Genomic DNA, 19,145 nt, shown 5'->3' on the forward strand with positions numbered 1-19,145 from the left:
AACATGACCGAGCGGCGCAGATTACTGATCGATTTGAGAATGGCGCTCCTCATTGTTTTTGCCCGTTCACATCACGGGCCATAGACCGGTACCCCGCGGCTCAGCATAATCGAATCCGCCCAGTGAGATCTTCAAGGGTAAATAATATATCATGTTTTTGTAATACCCACGAGAGAACACTAGATGGTAGCATGGGCCAACTACAGTTCCCAGAAAACGTTTATCTCTATAAGCATGCACATTGGCTTTTTCATAATGGGAAAAGGGATGATGTCACTGGGACAATCTCAATTATTTCCTCCTTGCGTCCTCTCTCTTCTCTTATCTCCTCGCCTCCTTCTCAAAACCCATTGGAGGATAAGGTCAGAGGGGAGGGACCTCTGGCTTTTTAAAAAAATCCTATGGCTTTTGAGGAGGAGGCGAGGAGAAAGCATTTACAATTGAGATTTTCCCAATGTCACCCGTAGGACTGTTGAAAATACTGAATCTACCGGTAGCTCAATATTAAAGAGTGTATTGTTTACTTAGAGTACTTGTGGATATCATCAGAAAAATGTGCATCCATACGAGGTAAGAATGCTTTTGGTGCAGACTTTTGAGCGAGTTTCTTGAATACGCTCATGCATCCGTGCAGAACCTTCGATAGGGCCCCTTAGAAATTCTATTGTGCTGTTTGTCTTGCAGAAAGATGCAGTGAAACCGGCCAGAAGGATCAGAGACTACTGAATTTAGGAAGCATTTCATTCTGTTGATGTGTAACGTTAAATTACATCCCGCGTATTTTTTTATTGCTGTGTTTGTTGTTTTAACTTCTTACATACTGTTATTTCCCCAACTTGAATACCAAGTGTTGTTGTTCGACACTCACAAGAGCCTCTGTGATCAATTGTTTATTATCAACAGTTTCGATGTCGTTCGAGTTGGCAAAGCCAGTCAGTAATTTGCAAGTGTTGTTTGTGTCTCCTGTATGATAAACACCCACGTAGGCTAGCCTCCTCAACTGGTTTACTAGCTATCAGATTGTAAAGGGCTAATGTGGTGCTCCATTAGCCGTTACAGGTTAGGTACCGTTTGACATAGCGCAGAGAATTTTTGACCAACCTTAATTTGGCGATACTACCTCAATTCCCGACTTGGTTGACAACAATCTCTTCTAAACGTCTGTTTAGTTGCAGGGTGTTCGATTGAATTTAGAAATTGCTCCATTATTAAATAAAATAAATGTTTTGATCGATGTGTACGACGCCATCTTGTCTATTTCAACTCTTCTCTTATTGATCGAGACAGGTAAGTGTCATCATGACATGCGGCACTTAGGTGCGAACACCCACCTGTTTCAAAGACTCCAGCCACCCAAGTCAGACTGTTCTCTCAGCTACTGCACGGCAAGCAGTATCGATGCACCAAGTCTGGAACCAACAGGAAAATGAACAGCATCTACCCCCAAGCCATAAGACTGCTAAATACCGGTAGTTAGTTAAATAGTTAACCAATAGCTACCCGGACTACCCTTTTTAGCGCTAACTCTTTTGACTCATCACATACGCTGCTGCTACTGTTTATTATCTATCCGGTTGTCTAGTCACTTTACCCCTACATATACAGTACTTTCGGAAACTATTCAGACCCCTTGACTTTTTCCACATTTCGTTACGTTACAGCCTTATTCTGAAATGGATTAAATAAATAAAAATCCTCAACGATCTGCATACAATACCCCATAATGACAAAGCGAAAACAGGTTTTTAGAAATTTTAGCAAATGTATTAAAAATAAGATAAATACCTTTTTATATACATAAGTATTCAGACCCTTTGCTATGACACTCGAAATTGAGCTCAGGTGCATCCTGTTTCCATTGATAATCCTTGATGTTTCTACAACTTGATTGGAGTCCACCTGTGGTAGATTTAATTGATTGGACATGATTTGGAAAGGCACACACCTGTCTATATAAGGTCCCACAGTTGACAGTGCATGTCACAGCAAAAACCAAGCCATGAGGTCGAAGTAATTGTCCGTAGAGCTCCGACACAGGATTGTGTCGAGGAACAGATCTGGGGAAGGGTACCAAAAAATTTCTGCAGCATTGAAGGTCCCCAAGAACACAGTGGCCTCCATAATTCTTAAATGTAAGAAGTTTGGAACCACCAAGACTCTTCCTAGAGCTAGGTGCCGGCCAAACTGAGCAATCGGGGGAGAAGGGCCTTGGTCAGGGAGGTGACCAAGAACCCAATGGTCACTCTGACAGAGCTCTAGATTTCCTCTGTGGAGATGGGAGAACCTTCCAGAAGGACAACCATCTCTGCAGCACTCTACCAATCAGGCCTTTATGGTAGAGTGGCCAGTCGGCAGCCACTCCTCAGTAAAAGGCACATGACAGCCTGCTTGGAGTTTGCCAAAAGGCACCTAAAGACTCTCAGATCATGAGACACAAGATTCTGTGGTCTGATGAAACCAAGATTGAACTCTTTGGCATGAATGTCAAGCGTTACTTCTGGAGGAAACTTGGCACCATCCCTACGGTGAAGCATGGTGGTGGCAGCATCATGCTATGAGGATGTTTTTCAGCGGCAGGGACTGGGAGACTAGTTAGGATTGAGGGGAAAGATGAACGGAGCAAAGTACAGAGAGATCCTTGATGAAAACCTGCTCCAGAGCGCTCAGGACCTCAGACTGGGGAAAAGGTTAACCTTCCAACAGGACAACGACCCTATGCACACAGTCAAGACAACGCAGGAGTGGCTTCGGGACAAGTCTCTGAATGACCTTGAGTGGACCAGCCAGAGCCCGGAATTGAACCCGATCGAACATCTCTGCAGAGACCTGAAAATAGCTGTGCAGCAATGCTCCCCATCCAACCTGACAGAGCTTGAGAGGATCTGCAGAGAAGAATGGGAGAAACTCCCCAAATACAGGTGTGCCATGCTTGTAGCGTCATACCCAAGAAGACTCGAGGGTGTAATCGCTGCTGAAGGTGCTTCAACAAAAGTACTGAGTAAAGGGCCTGAATACTTATGTAAATGTGATATTTCCGTTTAAAAATATATAAATAAATTAGCAAAGATTTCTAAACCTGTTTTTGCTTTGTCATTATGGGGTATTGTGTGTAGATTGAGGAAAAACCAAAATTTAATAAATTTTAGAATAAGGCTGCAATGTAACAAAATGTGGAAAAAGTCAAGAGGTCTGAATACTTTCCAAAGGCACTGTATGTACATATCTACCTCAATTACCTCATACCCCTGCACATCGACTCGGTACTGGTACCCCGTGTGTATACAGCCAAGTTATCGTTACTCATTGTATATTTATTCCTCGTGCTATTCTTTTTAAAATATTATTTATCTTTTTCTCTCTCCATTGTTGGGAAGTAAGCATTTCATCATTAGTCTAGCGCCCTACTGAAAGTTAGGTGATCGTCATTAGCCTTGGATGTCAGGGTGTTGTCTGTCTGTGTATACATGTATTCGGCTCATTTTTAAACGGTGTGGTGCATTAAACTGAATACATTTTGGTCAAGCCATTTCAGTCTTGGTTACATAAGGGAATAGGCCCAGAGGCCCACAGCAGTTTTTGAAATCATCTTGGTATCATCAGTGCAACATTTTATTAAGTGAACTGCAGTGAAGGTTAGTAGGCTATTATGGCTTTATGGTTCAAAAAACATGATCATACATTTTATATTCTGTGGTTTTCAGCTATCTTTCATACCTCTAATGGGTGTCAGTGAATGTACTATGTGAGATGTAGGTCTATGTGGCATGGCATACTCTGGCATCACACACCCCTAAATCACCCAGGCATGTCCTGTGTCTCAAGGATTGTGTGTAATGGAGTTGGCTACAGTATGCCTTGGTGTGGATATAGTTATTTCTGAAATATACAAGCCATCTACAGTGGGGAGAACAAGTATTTGATACACTGCCGATTTTGCAGGTTTTCCTACTTACAAAGCATGTAGAGGTCTGTAATTTTTATCATAGGTACACTTCAACTGTGAGAGACGGAATCTAAAACAAAAATCAAGAAAATCACATTTTATGATTTTTAAGTAATTAATTTGCATTTTATTGCATGACATAAGTATTTGATTCATCAGAAAAGCAGAACTTAATATTTGGTACAGAAACCTTTGTTTGCAATTACAGAGATCATATGTTTCCTGTAGGTCTTGACCAGGTTTGCACACACTGCAGAAGGGATTTTGGCCCACTCCTCCATACATACCTTCTCCAGATCCTTCAGGTTTCGGGGCTGTTGCTGGGCAATACGGACTTTCAGCTCCCTCCAAAGATTTTCTATTTGGTTCAGGTCTGGAGACTGGCTAGGCCACTCCAGGACCTTGAGATGCTTCTTACGGAGCCACTCCTTAGTTGCCCTGGCTGTGTGTTTTTGGTCATTGTCATGCTGGAAGACCCAGCCACGACCCATCTTCAATGCTCTTACTGAGGGAAGGAGGTTGTTGGCCAAGATCTCACGATACATGGCCCCATCCATCCTCCCCTCAATATGGTGCAGTCGTCCTGTCCCCTTTGCAGAAAAGCATCCCCAAAGAATGATGTTTCCACCTCCATGCTTCACGGTTGGGATGGTGTTCTTGGGGTTGTACTCATCCTTCTTCTTCCTCCAAACACAGCAAGTGGAGTTTAGACCAAAAAAGCTCTATTTTTGTCTCATCAGACCACATGACCTTCTCCCATTCCTCCTCTGGATCATCCAGATGGTCATTGGCAAACTTCAGACGGGCCTGGACATGCGCTGGCTTGAGCAGGGGGACCTTGCGCGCTGCAGGATTTTAATCCATGACGGCGTAGTGTGTTACTAATGGTTTTCTTTGAGACTGTCGTCCCAGCTCTCTTCAGGTCATTGACCAGGTCCTGCCGTGTAGTTCTGGGCTGATTCCTCACCTTCCTCATGATCATTGATGCCCCACGAGGTGAGATCTTGCATGGAGCCCCAGACCGAGGGTGATTGACCGTCATCTTGAACTTCTTCAATTTTCTAATAATTGCGCCAACAGTTGTTGCCTTCTCACCAAGCTGCTTGCCTATTGTCCTGTAGCCCATCCTAGCCTTGTGCAGGTCTACCATTTTTATCCCTGATGTCCTTACACAGCTCTCTGGTCTTGGCCATTGTGGAGAGGTTGGAGTCTGTTTGATTGAGTGTGTGGACAGGTGTCTTTTATACAGGTAACAAGTTCAAACAGGTGCAGTTAATACAGACATTTTACATTGACATTTTAGTCATTTAGCAGACGCTCTTATCCAGAGCGACTTACAGTTAGTGAATACATATTTTTATAAATTTTAATTTTTTTCATACTGGTCCCCCGTGGGAATCGAACCCACAACCCTGGCGTTGCAAACGCCATGCTCTATCAACTGAGCTACATCCCTGCCGGCCATTCCCTCCCCTACCCTGGACAACGCTAGGCCAATTGTGCGCTGCCCATGAGTCTCCCGGTCGCGGCCGGCTGCGAAAGAGCCTGGATTCGAACCAGGATCTCTAGTGGCACAGCTAGCACTGCAATGCAGTGCCTTAGACCACTGCGCCACTCAGGAGACTGAGTGGAGGTAATGAGTGGAGAACAGGAGGGCTTCTTAAAGAAAAACTAACAGGTCTGTGAGAGCCGGAATTCTTACTGGTTGGTAGGTGATCAAATACTTATGTTATGCAATAAAATGCAAATGAATTACTTAAAAATCATACAATGTGATTTTCTGGATTTTTGTTTTATATTCCGTCTCTCACAGTTTATAAAAATTACAGATCTCTACATGCTTTGTAAGTAGGAAACACTGCCGATTTTGCAGGTTATCAAATACTTGTTCTCCCCACTGTATACACCTATTCTCATGACCAAGTATATGAATCACATGCTAAAAAGTAGTAGACTAGTACATTCTATGCTGATGGAATGAGCAGTCACTTGGTGACTAGACCCTGGTATTAAAACAACAAAGGCTCAGGATGTGTGTGGTGCTGCGAGGGCTCTTTTTTAGGGTGATGATTATATAACTTTTCTCTATATGAGTCTCAAGGTTCCTCTCCCGAGCACAAGGTCATTGTCACCTCTGTCTCCATTAATTTCCTCTTCTGACAGACAGCTCATTGGAGATGCTCTCAGTCTAATCAGGGGCTTTAAGGAGCCTGACCTTTCTGGGCCTGTTTGGAGTATTTATAACCAATACCCCTTTCTCCTTATCCTGTGTGCACCTCCGGGCCAGTCGCCATGGCAACTGGCTCGACCTTGGGAAAGTGGGGAGGGGAAAGGGAGCAATGCAGGGATGCTCTCTCTTTATCTTACACAGGCCGGTCTCAATTCAACTGCCCAGCCTTGAGTCGTAGGGCTGGATTAGCTGGACAATAGCAGAAAAATCCATCCGCAGTGACTGCCTCGCTTAGTACTGCTTCTGTTCAGAGACTTTACTCTTTTTGGTTCCCCTGTCATTTATGCGAAAGGAGGAGGAATCGTACGAGAAAATTGTGTTTTAATGCCACTGTTTGTATAAGGGTGCAGGCCGCGATTTCCGCCCCAACACTGAGGGAGAGCATCTTTGTGATTGCTTCCGCCAAGAAAGAATAGAAGAGTGGGGGCACTTATTGACGTTCATCCTGTCGTTGCCACAGGGGATTGCTAACAAGATACATTTATTCAGTTATTTTAAAGAGATTGAACTCAGGTTTTGTATACTTATAAGGCAGTCTTTTTTTAAGTAGTGCTCAAGAGCCTGAAAGGGTCCCCCAAATTGTGTACATCGACATCACGTCATTGTTCTCGAGCCCCCATAGCGTGTACACAAAGACAGTAAAAGAAACTGTGGTGTGCATGTTGGGCTCTCCCCGCAACCTCATTGGACAGTACTGTGCTGACCTGATCCCGCCTCCCACTTTAACTTTGCAACCTTATTGGTCATCATTCCACCTGCCAATCAACATTGTCCATCAGTTTGGTTGTTGCAGGCTAGTTCTCGTTGTTGCATGCATGATCTCATCAGACTAGTATGGCAAGCGAATGTGATAATGTAATTTTATACAATGGAAAAGTTATACTTATGTTGGCATCAAATGTCCGACTCCTTGAAAGTTGTGTATTGATTATATAGCATATGCCTACGTGATGAATTATGATCGCTGGCAATCAACAGCTGCAGTGTTGCCCATTCGATTACCCCATATCATGGAAAATGTGTGAAGTTTATAAAGACAAGGTGCACACATGGAATTATTTGATTTGGATGGATGGTTGACACAACAGAAAGGTATACTTATATTTTCTTATCTAAAAAGTGGGTGAAAGATTGCAGTATACATTTCTCGAGCACATCCAAGTTATGTGTGTTGTGTCACGATTTACAAACAGTATAAATGAATGGACGTGTGCCTGGTAAAAACCTTATAGCAATATATTCTAAAATTCGAACAAAATACACCAGCGACACCATTTAGGAGATACAGGTTGTGAGCATAGTGTTTCTGATCTGGTTGACAATAATCTTCCAATGTATTTGTCTGGCTACAATGCCATCTTTAGTGCACATAATTTTCTGCTTGGTTTCCAGAGAAATGCATTGAAATAGAGTAATGAAACTACTACCGAGGTCTAATAGATTCTAATTTCTGATGTTTTCTAACTTATGATGCATGGATTTGATCAATGTATTTTCGCTGTTATCAAAATAACTAAGGGTAAGTGCAAGCAGCCAGGAAATCCTTCTTGCTTCAGAGCGTGCATTCACGACATGACAGGAATGAGCGTGCAGATGTCGTGCACTGAAGGATGCCAGGTTAGAATGTAAGGATTCTGTGCCTTTCTCTGCTGGGAGAGGACTGTAGATGGTTTATTACATTATGCATACATTGATGCGAGACCAAATTGGGAGGTTGAAAAAAAAAGAACAAGGTACTTTTCAATCCTCTATAGTTTGACATTAAATTCATATTCATAAATGGATATTCCCAACAATTACTGATAACACAAAACTACATAGAGGGGGCTACAAAGAGGGCTTTCTAAAGGGTGCATACTCCAGACCAGTCTCTCAATGTTGATCCTGGAGCCATTGAATGCTGGATTTCACTCCAGTTGAACATCAATTAGAGTAGACACCTAAGTAGTGTGCTTGTTAAATGCGGAAGACACATTTCAGTTGATTGCAGTCAGTTGTACAACTGACTAGGTATCCCCCTTTTTTTTATTTTTTTTATTTAACCAGGTAAGCCAGTTGAGAACAAGTTCTCATTTACAACTGCGACCTGGCCAAGATAAAGCAAAGCAGTGCGATTAAAAACAACAACACAGAGTTACATATGGGGTAAACAAAACATAAAGTCAAAAATACAAACAGAAAATATATATACAGTGTGTGCGAATGTAGTAAGTTATGGAGGTAAGGAAATAAATAGGCCAATAATAAATAGACACTTTCCCTTGTTTCAGAGTGTAAGAGCTTTAGCTAAGTGAGTGGGGCAACACAATTAACCCATTTAAAGTTAGTTAGCCAGAGCAACAATGCTCTCATGTCTCAAAATGTTTGGGATGTTTGGGACATCCACTTTCATAATGTATTGAGACTGGTTCCCTGACACCAGAGTTGAGAAACACAGAAATGTTCCACTATTTATCAAAGTGATTTAGCAGGTGATGTATGGCACTACTACATCACGTGACTGTACCATACTATGGTGTTTGGTACTACAGCAGTATCAGAGGACCAACATTGTGCAGGCCCACCATACCCAATGAGATAGGATCCTGTTGGCAATGGAAACAACAATGGGCCTGTGTGGCCGTTTGAATGTCCCCTTCTCTGCACAGTGTGCTTCACTTGGGCCAGACAATGGCTTCATTTAGCGTCACTTATCCACTGAGGCCCTGTCTGTCACCATGGTGTTCCCACCACACCCTGCCCTCGCCCCGTCCGCTTGGGACTGACAGACCAGACACTGAATTGACCACACCTGACCCTAAGACGGGAGAACACTTTAGGGATACTTTGGAAATAAATAATATTTAGAGAATATAGTGAAACAAAGGTCTTGCCTTGAGCAAGGCACTTAACCCTAATTTGCTCCAGGGGTGCCGTACTACTTTGGCTGACCCTGTAAAACAACACATTTCACTGCACCTATCTTTTTTTGCCTCGATGCAAGCATACAGTGAGGGGAAAAAAGTATTTGATCCCCTGCTGATTTTGTACATTTGCCCACTGACAAAGAAATGATTAGTCTATCATTTTAATGGTAGGTTTATTTTAACAGTGAGAGACAGAATAACAACAACAAAATCCAGAAAAACGCATGTCAAAAAAATTATAAATTGATTTGCATTTTAATGAGGGAAATAAGTATTTGACCCCCTCTCAATTAGAAAGATTTCTGGCTCCCAGGTGTCTTTTATGCAGGTAACGAGCTAAGATTAGGAGCACACTCTTAAAGGGAGTGCTCCTAATCTCAGTTTGTTACCTGTATAAAAGACACCTGTCCACAGAAGCAATCAATCAGATTCCAAACACTCCACCATGGCCAAGACCAAAGAGCTCTCCAAGGATGTCAGGGACAAGATTGTAGACCTACACAAGGCTGGAATGGGCTACAAGACCATCGCCAAGCAGCTTTGTGAGAAGGTGACAACAGTTGGTGCGATTATTCGCAAATGGAAGAAACACAAAATAACTGTCAATCTCCCTCGGCCTGGGGCTCCATGCAAGATCTCACCTCGTGGAGTTGCAATGATCATGAGAACGGTGAGGAATCAGCCCAGAACTACATGGGAGGATCTTGTCAATGATCTCAAGGCAGCTGGGACCATAGTCACCAAGAAAACAATTGGTAACACACTATGCCATGAAGGACTGAAATCCTGCAGCGCCCGCAAGGTCCCCCTGCTCAAGAAAGCACATATACAGGCCCGTCTGAAGTTTGCCAATGAACATCTGAATGATTCAGAGGAGAACTGGGTGAAAGTGTTGTGGTCAGATGAGACCAAAATCGAGCTCTTTGGCATCAACTCAACTCGCCGTGTTTGGAGGAGGAGGAATACTGCCTATGACCCCAAGAACACTATCCCCACCGTCAAACATGGAGGTGGAAACATTATGCTTTGGAGGTGTTTTTCTGCTTAGGGGACAGGACAACTTCACCGCATCAAAGGGACGATGGACGGGGCCATGTACCGTCAAATCTTTGGTGAGAACCTCCTTCCCTCAGCCAGGGCATTGAAAATGGGTTGTGGATGGGTATTCCAGCATTACAATGACCCAAAACACACGGCCAAGGCAACAAAGGAGTGGCTCAAGAATAAGCACATTAAGGTCCTGGAGTGGCCTAGCCAGTCTCCAGAACTTAATCCCATAGAAAATCTGTGGAGGGAGCTGAAGGTTCGAGTTGCCAAACGTCAACCTCGAAACCTTAATGACTTGGAGAATATCTGCAAAGAGGAGTGGGACAAAATCCCTCCTGAGATGTGTGCAAACCTGGTGGCCAACTACAAGAAACGTCTGACCTCTGTGATTGCCAACAAGGGTTTTGCCACCAAGTACTAAGTCATGTTTTGCAGAGGGGTCAAATACTTATTTCCCTCATTAAAATGCAAATCAATTTATAACATTTTTGACATGTGTTTTTCTGGATTTTTTGTTGTTATTCTGTCTCTCACTGTTCAAATAAACCTACCATTAAAATTATAGACTGATCATGTCTTTGTCAGTGGGCAAACATACAAAATCAGCAGGGGATCAAATACTTTTTTCCCTCACTGTATAAGGAATTTAGCTCAACTGGTACGCTTGTGTCATTGGCAGCTCGTGGCTGGGTTTGCCTTTATAATCCGTGATAGTTTGCAAACCCTGCCACATCTGACAATCTTAGTCCTGATTGACGTTTTGACTGTTTGATTGTTCGAAGGAGGTTGTAGTGGGATTTCTTATAAGCGTCCGGATTAGTGTCTTGCTCTTGAAAGCGGCAGCTCTAGTCTCTAGCTCAATGCTGATGTTGACTGTAATCCATGGCTTCTGGTTGGGATATGTACGTCACTTTGGGGATGACGTCGTCGATGCACTTATTAATGAAGCCGGTGACTGATGTAGTAAACTCCTCAATGCAATCGGGTGAATCCCGGAAGATGTTCCAGTTTGTGTTAGCGACACAGTCCTGTAGCTTAGCATCTGCTTCATCGGACCACTTCCGTATTGAGCGTATCACTGGTACTTCCTGTTTTTAGTTTTTGCTTGTAAGCAGGAATCGGGAGGATAGAGTTATGGTCAGATTTACCAAATGGAGGGCGAGGGAGAGCTTTGTATGCGTCTCCGTGTGTGGGATAAATGTGATCTAGAGTTTTTTTCGGCTCTAGTTGCACAGGTGACATGCTGGTAAAAATGAGGTAAGAGGGATTTCAGTTTCGCTGCATTAAAATCACCGGCCACTAGGAGTGCCGCCTCTGGATGTGCATTTTCTTTTTTGCTTATGGCCCTATACGGCTCATTTAAGTGGGTCTTAGTGCCATCATCAGTTTGTGGTGGTAAATAGACGGCTACGAAAAATGTAGATAAACTATTGTTGCGTGTCACATGCATGTAGTTATTGTGCCCCAAGATGGAGATGGGCTAGAATTTTTGCTAAAACTTGCCTATGTGGTTGGTGAACGGTCTTGCCCACTGTCAATGTCTGTAAGTCGGCACCACACCCATATTAATACTGTACATGGCATATGGGCCTGTTACTTTTGTATACAGAACATGGAGGTAAAGTAGAGTAGTTCTTGTCTTGTTCTCGTATTTCCATTTTTTCCCTCCGATCACGCACTGTTCTTCTTTGCAGCTAAAATAGGATTATGCACCAAGCCGGGTGACTGTAATTACCTCTGATCTCTGCCCCGCCTCACCCTCCCTCTCTGCTATTTTCTCCTCCATCTCCCTCATTTTTCTCTTCCTCAATTGCACTGTTTGTTTGCATTCATGTGGAAGTATCATTATTATAAGCGCTGCAGGAGAGTTTAGCTCGACTGAGCTGTTTTATCTGGACTCTCCCAGCTACTTAGGCCTAGATTATAGTTGCTGCGTTTTCTTTCGCCATTGTTTGACGCTATAGACGATTATGTCTTCAATTACTGATTAATTGTAGCCCTATTAAATGTTGCTATGAAAATATTACCAAAAAAACCAAATTATCTTTAGAAATGCTGGTATTTCATTTGATTTTCTAGGCCGCATGATCTTCCCAGTCTTTTCTACAAATTGGTAGTGCGGTTATGAATTGCCTAAACTTAAACGTGTACACGTATGACTTATTTGCCTGGCTACCCAAACCCCTTGCGCTGGCCAAACTCTACGTCACGCCCAGAGACGTTAGTTTCTTCTCTGCAATGAGTCTTGATCTGAATACCTCCCCGACGACTTCCAGAATGGAAATCCATTCTAGACCTTCTGATTAGTCCCAGAAACCAATGGGTTGAGCCAGAACAAACTTGGTTAAAGCGGCGTTTTGAAAATGTGTCATTGGCTTTGATACTCTGGTTAGAGTTGATCCAATCGCTGATGACTTTGTTTTGTACAACACCCCTCATTTTGATGTCACCACAAACGACTTCAATGATGGCAGTCTCCTACTGAAGTATGTAGCGAACGATAGAGCAGTGGAAAAATTCGGTTTGAGTTGTCAGGCAAATGAGATATAGCCTTAAAAGCATTTTTCCAGATGAGCCTTTACTTTCAGTAAAATGTCTGCTGCTTGGTAGAGTATTTTTTTGTCATCTTTTCCTCTTGAGGCCCCTTCACCTTTCTCATTCTCTATGGGTCAAGGGGTCCGTCACCCTACTCCCAAGTCCTGAATAGAGGGAGATTTTAATTTATGGGAGTTACTGTACTCAAACTCCTGGTTATGGGGGATCTTGTATGTGTCCAAAAGAGCTCTTCTCGAGTCTTTGCTGCTGTTTGGTGTTAATTAACACCCTAAGGACTCAACCCACTGTTTCGTGCATTAGCTTGTAATTTCAATAACCTCTAAGCACGTGGTCACTCCAAGTTCAAATGGGGCTTTTCCTACCTTCCATGGAGGCAGAGATTCCTCCATGACCCCCTTCTTTCAACCCGATCCCCACCAGATGTTCAAATTAATCTCTGTGAAATGCGTTCTCGCTTGAAGCGATCAAATAAAAGCCTGACTGGTTCTGAATGTGAGTTTTTGGCGTTGAGGGTGCAGTTCGGAATTTGAAACTCCTGAAAATGGGAGTAGGCCGGGGTACTTTGGAATGCCTATTTCATATGCCTTCCATACATTTGCTCAGAATTCTGCAACACCTGGTAAGGTAAATAATAGCCAGTCTCTCCCTTAAACCTGTGTAAACAGCAACTTATTGAATATCATGAACATATTACGGCAATTCCACAGTAATGGAATTGCGCCGAATCAGATTTTTCACTTAAAATGTATACCAAACAAAAACCATTGATTTCAAAGTTTAACAAACCATACAACTATATGCACAAGTACTATTTTTAACAATTTGCACTGAACATAAAAATAAATAAATAAATATACTGGAAGAACTGTGCAGATGTAAAGTTTGGTAACAGAATTTCGGTAAAATCTCCCTCAGTTTTTAATGTGACCACATTTTCCAAAACCTCTGTTAAATATCTGCCCCAAAATAAGATTCAACGATGTCTGCAGAAAGAATGGGGTGTCAGCTATGACATGACACCTTGACTTTTGGTTATTGAACTACAGTAAGTGAAGTGGATTTATACACAGTAACAGAATTGCAATAATATATAATTTCAGAATTTGCAAAATCTCTACTTCACAGAAACACATAATTATGGATATTAATGTAATTCTCTTTATGGTGATGTATCCTAAATAGGTACACAAAGGTATACATATGCAATATCCTCCTTTGCATATTTGGGTATTCTATAACTAATTGGTAGGTCTACCTTTTACTTGTTACTTATGTGAACTTTAATTACCCTCCCTCATGAGGGAGATAAATTAGAAAATATGCTTAAGATAAACTTACATAAGGCAAATAATTTATCCAAAACTAAATATAAGTGTTGATATTTGTTGGCAGGGGTCTATACTTTCTATTTCTAATACCTTTTGAAAGACTTTCTTGTAGATGTTTTCTAAGAACCCTTTTCCATCTGTTTGACCAGCTTATTCCTAATATTTAGGATAGAAACGGGTTAAACTATGCCATCATTTTTACAAAATATAGACGCTTAGCTTTCATTTCACACCAGATTTGACATGCTCCTATGCATTTGGTGCTCATGGGTCCTTTTACATGGAAATGACAGTTACTCTTGGAAGACTAGCCCTTGTTGGGCTCAAAGAGATCCTAATAAACAAACAATAAACATTTAGTGTTTTGGACAATGTCAGCGAATGTAAGCCAATTCATATTTCTTCTGTACCTCAATTCATAATTTTCCCCCACCTCCTAATCGGACAGATACTGTAAACACCTAGCCAAGATAAACAACACACGTTTATGGCGGTTCAAGGAGAGCAGGAACGGATGGAAGGAGCATTAACTCCAGGAGAGCGGTGATTGGGTGGGGGGGAGGTAAGGAACGTTTACAGATGTCTGCCTGGAGGAGTAGATAGTAGTGTTGCATGGTATACTGAAACTTCGGTACTTTTTCCATAGTAGAACATACTAGAACAACGATTCGGTACTAGAATTCAGGTTTTGGAACCGAAATTATTTTCTAATCATTTCGTTCTGAATAGAAACACTTTTTTTCATTCCGTTCCACTGTTCCGACCAGCAAAATAAAGTTATGAACCAGTTCGAACCCAAAAAAAGTACCGGTTTATGTCATTCCTTTCTGTTCCTTTTTTAACCTGTGAAATAAACAGTTTTTTACATTTAGCTCATTAAATTACACCAATCTCTGTGGATAGAGCAGGCAAGCTAGTTGTTTACATGCGTGATGGACAGACCAGTGTAGCCTATTGCGAAAGATGTGACTGAAATTTTACGGGTGGGGAGAGAGCGAGAGTGTTGATGAGCAGGCTTGACGCGCATTATCTGAGTTAGGTCCACAGAATTATACCTAGAAGGAGCTGCTTCTATGAAGGGAGTTTGAATGTCCTTTGCGCTAGCTAACAGACTTGAGCTAGCAAGCTAACAAGCTTGTGTGCACAGAGCGGCACCAGAATTAACACATCTTAACTTTTTTGTAGTTAATAAATCCAACGGGAAACGTGATAACAAGGCCTATAGTATCCTTAACTAGCATTGAACAAGTTAATCCATTCTTCTCTAGCTAATTAAGAATCTCCATAACTTCTCACGCTTCTAACGTCAGTACAGTAGCCTATGCTTTGGCGCGGCAGGTAGCCTAAACATTCACACACATCGGCAAAGATTTTCAGCTTGCAGGCAGACGCTGGAATAAATTTCTGAGTGACAGTGAGAGCTTTGCATAGGTGCTTTGTTGCATTTTTGTGGGACTACAAAAAAATGCCTGGAACGTAAAATAACGTTATTAACCGGTTTCCATGCTTTTAAAATAACGGTTCTGTTATGGAAGAGTATGGATCACTTTCGTTCCTGGTTCCATTTATGTTCCTTGAAAAAAAATAATAATAATCCGGTTCTGTTCCCTGAATCACTTCCAACCCTTGCTAGAATTTGTGTTATTTTTGGTACTTCTGTCAAATGTGTCTCACGGATCAAGTCTATCAGCGCAGCCGACCCCTTATTGTAGTGACACCATGCCTGCTCCACTTACTCATTGCTAGCCTGTACTGGGAGTCTGAGCTGCATCATGTTGGCTCCCCACTCATGATGCACTGACCACACTTGAATAATGCGACATGGCATGTAGAAATGTTGAAACTGTTAACTACTGTTTGCAAAACTATGTCCATAAAGACTACAACACTTTACAATGGAAGATAGTGCTGAGCGATAAGTGGTTTTTGAGGTTGTTTCGTTCATTTAAAAAAAGAATCACGGTTTTCGGTTTTGATTTGTATTTTTTTTTACATTTAATACATTATGAAATAATGACATTCAAATGATTTTAGAGGTTTTTAATGGAAATTCAAAAATAGTGAACATTCAATTGCCAAAACATTGAAAATATTCCATTGTCTCTGTCAGGTCCACCCACATTAGGTAGACATCAATAGAAAAATAGGAAATTACTCTGAAATAATACAATATTTCAGATGTGTATATTACTTATATTCGTTTGTATTAGATTACTTTTATTATTTTTCATTCCTTAAAGTTATGCTTTCATCTCTGCTCAGGCAGAGGCAGCCAAACAGCCAGACAATGTTCTCTGTTCTCCCCTATACTGTAGGCTACTGTCTTTAGTCATCCTACTAAGCTAGGCTAGCCTGGCTAAGCATGCTGCAGAGCTGTCTGACGAAATCATTTTACAAGTTCTTCAAAGTAGATAAGGCATACTTTCACGAACTGTCTCTATCCCTCTCATAGTTGTGTTGTGTACAGTGGGGAAAAAAGTATTTAGTCAGCCACCAATTGTGCAAGTTCTCCCACTTAAAAAGATGAGAGAGGCCTGTAATTTTCATCATAGGTACACGTCAGCTATGACAGACAAATTGAGATTTTTTTTCTCCAGAAAATCACATTGTAGGATTTTTAATGAATTTATTTGCAAATTATGGTGGAAAATAAGTATTTGGTCACCTACAAACAAGCAAGATTTCTGGCTCTCACAGACCTGTAACTTCTTCTTTAAGAGGCTCCTCTGGCCTCCACTCGTTACCTGTATTAATGGCACCTGTTTGAACTTGTTATCAGTATAAAAGACACCTGTCCACAACCTCAAACAGTCACACTCCAAACTCCACTATGGCCAAGACCAAAGAGCTGTCAAAGGACACCAGAAACAAAATTGTAGACCTGCACCAGGCTGGGAAGACTGAATCTGCAATAGGTAAGCAGCTTGGTTTGAAGAAATCAACTGTGGGAGCAATTATTAGGAAATGGAAGACATACAAGACCACTGATAATCTCCCTCGATCTGGGGCTCCACGCAAGATCTCACCCCGTGGGGTCAAAATGATCACAAGAACGGTGAGCAAAAATCCCAGAACCACACTGGGGGACCTAGTGAATGACCTGCAGAGAGCTGGGACCAAAGTAACAAAGCCTACCATCAGTAACACACTATGCCGCTAGGGGACTCAAATCCTGCAGTGCCAGACGTGTCCCCCCTGCTTAAACCAGTACATGTCCAGGCCCGTCTGAAGTTTGCTAGAGTGCATTTGGATGATCCAGAAGAGGATTGGGAGAATGTCATATGGTCAGATGAAACCAAAATAGAAATTTTTGGTAAAAACTCAACTCGTCGTGTTTGGAGGACAAAGAATGCTGAGTTGCATCCAAAGAACACCATACCTACTGTGAAGCATGGGGGTGGAAACATCATGCTTTTGGGCAGTTTTTCTGCAAAGGGACCAGGACGACTGATCCATGTAAAGGAAAGAATGAATGGGGCCATGTATCGTGAGATTTTGAGTGAAAACCTCCTTCCATCAGCAAGGGCATTGAAGATTAAATGTGGCTGGGTCTTTCAGCATGACAATGATCCCAAACACACCTCCCGGGCAACGAAGGAGTGGCTTCGTAAGAAGCATTTCAAGGTCCTGGAGTGGCCTAGCCAGTTTCCAGATCTCAACCCCATAGAAAATCTTTGGAGGGAGTTGAAAGTCTGTGTTGCCCAGCGACAGCCCCAAAACATCACTGCTCTAGAGGAGATCTGCATGGAGGAATGGGCCAAAATACCAGCAACAGTGTGTGAAAACCTTGTGAAGACTTACAGAAAACGTTTGACCTGTGTCATTGCCAACAAAGGGTATATAACAAAGTATTGAGAAACTTTTGTTATTGACCAAATACTTATTTTCCACCATAATTTGCAAATAAATTCATAAAAAATCCTACAATGTGATTTTCTGGATTTTTTTTCCTCATTTTGTCTGTCATAGTTGACGTGTACCTATGATGAAAATTACAGGCCTCTCTCATCTTTTTAAGTGGGAGAACTTGCACAATTGGTGGCTGACTAAATACTTTTTTTCCCCCACTGTACATCTCTCTCTCATGCGGTCTATGCTGTCTGCGTGTATCTAACATAGCTGTCAGCTTCCTGCTTCCCCTGTTTGTCTCCTGGCCTCTAGAGGTCAGCTGTGTTCCCCTTTGCCTTAGTTTTTCCTCTTGTGTCCTAATTAGCTTATCTATGTCACCTGTGCCTTGTTTCCCCTTGAGTATTTTAGCTGTGTGTTTTCCCCTTGTTTCTCACTTGGTTATTGCGTCCTGTCTATGTGTCTCCTGCTTTGTCCCACCGTATCAGTCCTAGTAAGTTATTCGAAGTTATCTTTAGTTTGTTTTTCTCCCCTCGGGGAGTTGTTTTGTTTTGCCTCCTGTTTTGAACATTAAATCTACTTACCTGGAGTATTGCCTGGGGTGTTTCATTTGGGTCCTACTACATCTCCTCTGTGGCAAGGGGTAGTACCCCAGCTCTACACATTTGAGACCGGAGTTCTAGCCCGGCTTGTGACAGAATAACCAAGTCAATCATGGACCCAGAAACACTCAGTTCCCAGGACCTGTTGGCGGTGATCATTCGACATGAGGCTTCTTTCCAGCGCCATGAAGCCGTTCTCAGCCGACAAGAGGAGCTGATGGCTAGACATTCTCAACTCCTGGCCGAAATGATGAGTTCCCTTCACCAGCTCTTTGAACGCCTCCTTGGTTCTCCCCCCTTCCCCCCGGTCACCTCCCAGTGACGACAGGCCTTCTCGGTTGGCGGAGCCCCGACTACCACCTCCCAAGCCCTTTTCTGGGGATCCAAGCTCTTGTCAGGGTTTCCTCACCCAATGCTCCCTCACCTTCGAGCTCCAACCCTCAAGTTTTCCCACAGACCGTTCCAAGATTGCCTACCTCATTACCCTTCTTTCAGACAAGGCGCTCGCCTGGGCCTCTGCGGTGTGGCAGTCCCAGGAGGCCTGTTGTGACTCCCACGCTGCATTTGTAGAAGAGTTCAAGCGGGTGTTCGATCATCCTGTCAGTGGGCGGGAGGCTTCCAAGCGCCTACTGTCTCTCCGTCAGGGCCCCCAAGCACGGCAGATTTTGCCATTGAGTTCCGAACCAT

General features: G+C 42.6%; 1 protein-coding gene across 1 annotated transcript in view; it reads left to right on the plus strand.

The window, feature by feature from the left end:
* Window positions 1-456: 456 nt before the first annotated feature.
* The window catches only part of LOC121552884 (disheveled-associated activator of morphogenesis 1-like), a 141,271-nt gene continuing 122,582 nt past the window's right edge, over window positions 457-19,145 (plus strand). Inside the window, exon 1 of the mRNA XM_045211257.1 lies at window positions 457-570. The gene's annotated coding sequence lies outside the window, so the exon portion shown is untranslated. The remainder of the gene's footprint in view (window positions 571-19,145) is intronic.

Source organism: Coregonus clupeaformis, chromosome 36 (genome assembly GCF_020615455.1).
Source record: "Coregonus clupeaformis isolate EN_2021a chromosome 36, ASM2061545v1, whole genome shotgun sequence".
NCBI lineage: Eukaryota > Metazoa > Chordata > Actinopteri > Salmoniformes > Salmonidae > Coregonus > Coregonus clupeaformis.